Source organism: Nyctereutes procyonoides, unplaced genomic scaffold (genome assembly GCF_905146905.1).
Source record: "Nyctereutes procyonoides isolate TBG_1078 unplaced genomic scaffold, NYPRO_anot_genome, whole genome shotgun sequence".
NCBI classification, from domain to species: Eukaryota; Metazoa; Chordata; class Mammalia; order Carnivora; family Canidae; genus Nyctereutes; species Nyctereutes procyonoides.
The window spans coordinates 78,207,080-78,210,749 of NW_026575125.1; the positions used below are offsets into that span (position 1 = coordinate 78,207,080).

General features: G+C 37.3%; 1 pseudogene; it reads left to right on the forward strand.

Annotated features, from left to right (window-relative positions):
• Positions 1-1,912: 1,912 nt before the first annotated feature.
• On the forward strand, positions 1,913-3,422 carry LOC129518017 (small ubiquitin-related modifier 2-like; annotated as a pseudogene).
• Positions 3,423-3,670: the final 248 nt, after the last annotated feature.

Sequence of the window (3,670 nt, forward strand, 5' to 3'; positions counted from 1 at the left end):
ATTTCTCTTTCTGTATCTATATCTCTCCTCTTCTCTCCTTATAAGGACACTAGTCATATTCAATTAGGATCCTAATCCAGTATGATCTCATCTTAACTTGATTATATCAGCTAAGGTCCTATTGCCACATAAGGTCACATTGATAGGTAACAGAGTTCAGGACTTCAACATGTCTTTTGGGGAGATACAATTCAGGCCACAGCAATAGAATAATAATGTGGAAGTTTATAGACCTAAATGTTAATACCAAAGGTTTCTGGGTGATAAGATTATGGATTATGCATATTTCATTCTTTGTAATTTTCAGCATATTTTAAGATTATTCAATGAACATTTATAAAAACTAACATTTATAAAGCTGAAATGGCCTATTACATTTTGTTACACACACACACACGCACACAGCCTTATCCTTAGGTGAAGATGGAATTTTCCATGGAGCTAGTTTGGTTATAGAGTGCTGCCTATGTACTTGATATCAAGAGTTGTCTGACTCCTTGGAGTGTGTTTCTCTTAACATCTCTCTCTTCAGATAACAGTATTATAATCAGAGTAAAAGGAACTGAAAATGTTACATCCCATTTCGTTAGACACACCACATCTCACACATGAACACATATACATCTTTGTCTTTAGTTAAGAACACAATTTTCCATGGCTGAGCAGTGCAGCCTATACATCTTTTGTCTCTAGTTGCCCGACTAACCTGGGGGTGTCTTCCTTGTCATCTACTTATGTAGATGACTAGCTCTGGACAACCAGTGCTTTTATGCTTTCTAAGGGGAGAAGAGAGATTGCGGAGGGGAGAAAGAGAATGAGGAAGAGAGAAAAGACATAAAATTTTATTTTCTCACTGGTTATGATACTGTAAGAATTTTTTTAAAAGATTTTATTTATTTATTCATGAGAGACACACACAGAGAGAGGCAGAGACACAGAGGGAGAAGCAGGTTCCATGCAGGGAGCCCGATGTGCGCCTCGATCCCAGGACTCTGGGATCATGCCCTGAGCCGAAGGCAGACACTCAACCACTGAGCCACCCAGGTGTCTTGATACTGTGTGAATTCTTTACCTGTATACATATATACATACATACAATGGAATACTAAAGTAGCCTTATAAAATGATTGAAGTTGAACTCCTTGAAGTGATGTGGAGTGATACCAAATTATATGAAAGAAAGAAATTTAAAAATAGCATGGTTCAATGATTCCTCTTTCGGAAAAAAGAAATGATGCGAAAAACTGACCCCATTGTGTTACACACCCCTCTCCTTATTTTACACTTATGGTAGAGAAACCATTCTTGAATCCAAGAAGACTGCATTATAGACATAGTGGTTCAGTTGAATGGTGGTTTAGACTCTGATTCCTTGCTAGTTAGCAATGCAAGCTGCAGTTGTGACTTCAACACTTTTGTAATTTCTACTTTTCTAATAGATTTGGAGGAAGAGTGAGAATTAGTGATTTGAAATGTGACTTATGACACAATTCATAGCATGGTTAGGACTACCTTCAAAGATTCTACCACAAAGATGGTAGACCAGGTGTGAGCAATGAGTGATAGGAAGAGAAGGCCCACCTGCTGTAAATATAGATCGACGTGGGTTCTGATTTGGTTGTCCCCACTTCCCAGCTGTGTGACCTGGGGTGTGAGCCCAATAGTATTCAGTTTCTTGCCCCCTTGCAACATTGTGCTAGGTCTTTTTTCTAATTTATATATCCAAATAGATGAAAAATGAAATCTCTTTATTATTTATATTTGGATTTAATTAATTGTTAATGAGGTTGAGTGTTTTTGAGTAGGGCAGGGGAGGGCTGTTTGGTTTTTACATAACCAATAGTCATTTTTATTTTGTTTGTGGGAGTGTCACTTCCACTCGAATTTCATTGGCCAAAGTCAATCTATGGCAATGCCTAAATCCAAGGAAGTTGAGAACAATCAAACCACATACCTAGAGTGAGAATCAGAAATACTAGGCAAACAAAGATATTGACAACTATAGATAGATTTCCAGAAGTGGAATTGCTTGGTCAATGACAGGCATATTTGAAATTTACATAAATATAACTTTCAGTGTTCAAAAAGGATACAGCAATCAAATTTCAATAAAAATGTGCAAGAGTACCTATTTCCACACAACCTTTCCAGCTCTGGATACTATCAATTTTTTTAAATATTTTTAGTGAAATACAACATACATACAGTATATGTATGTTCAATGTACAGCTTGATATTTTGCTTACAAAATAAACACACCCATGGAACCAACTCCCAGATCAAGATATAAAACATCACCTGCACTCCTCCATGTCCCTCTCAGTCATTATTAGCTCCACAATGTAAACTACTATTTTGACTTCTATCACCATAGATGAGTTTTGCCTATTTCTGAACTTTATATAAAATGGAATCATACATGCATAGTCCTTTATATCTAACTTCCTTTGTTCAATATTATATTTGTGAAGTGTATCCCATGTTGTTTGTGATAGTACTTCATTCATTTCTAATGATGCTATGATTTTGTTGGATCAATATATAACATCATTAGTTTATTGCTGATAGGCATTTGGGTGATCTACTATTTTGGACTATTACAAGTAACATTGCTATGAACATTCTCATACTTTTATTTTGGTTCACATATATATGCATTTCTGTTGTGCTTATGTACCTGACTGGAATTACTGGGTAATATGGTAAGCTCTAATATGTATAGCCCATCAGTTTTCCAGAGTAATTCTATCAATTTATGTTTCCACCAGCAATGTATTAGTTCCCACATCCTTGCTAACATGTCTACTTTTTTTTATTTTAGCATTCATCAATGAATGTAGACTATTATCTGATTGTGATTTTAATTTGCATTTACTTGATAACTAACAAAATTGAATGCTTATTTATTGTCTTATTGTCCATTTGGAGATTGGATTTTTGATACAGGTCTTCAAAATTTGTCATTAAAAATAATTGGGTTGCCTCCTTCTGTCACTCCTGGTGTTGCTGTGTGTTCATTAGGTATGGACCTAGTACCTCTTTTGTGAAGCAACAGCTAGGGAGACTGGCGCTCACCGTGGCTGCTGAAAAGACCAAGGAAGGAGTCAAAACTGAGAACAGCAACCATATTAATTTTGAAGGTGGCAGGTCAGGATGGTTCTGTGGTACAGTTTAAGAGGCATACACCACTTAGTAAACTAATGAAAGCCTATTGTGAATAATAGGGTTTGTCAGTGAGGCAGATCAGATTCCTATTTGATGGGCAGCCAATCAATGAAACAGACACACCTGCACAGTTGGAAATGGAGGCTGAAGATATAACTGGTATGTTCCAGAAGCAGACAGGATGTGTATATTACAAAGGGAACCTGCTACCTTACTCTAGAACTGTTTCTCCAGACCGAGAAGACATTCTAAATTAGAAAACTGCAATTCGGGAGGCACCTGAGTGGCTCAGTCAGTTGAGCATCTGACCCTTGAATTTGGCTCAGGTCATGATCTCAGGGTCATGAGACCCTGCATCTGGCTCCATGCTGGGTGTGGAGCCCACCTGAGATTCTCTCTCCCTCTCCCCATGTCCCTATCCCCTCTCTTTCTCTATCCCTCTCTTAAAAAAAAAAAAAGAAAGAAAACCACAATTTGGTTCCACTACATCCTGCCTACTGCAGTA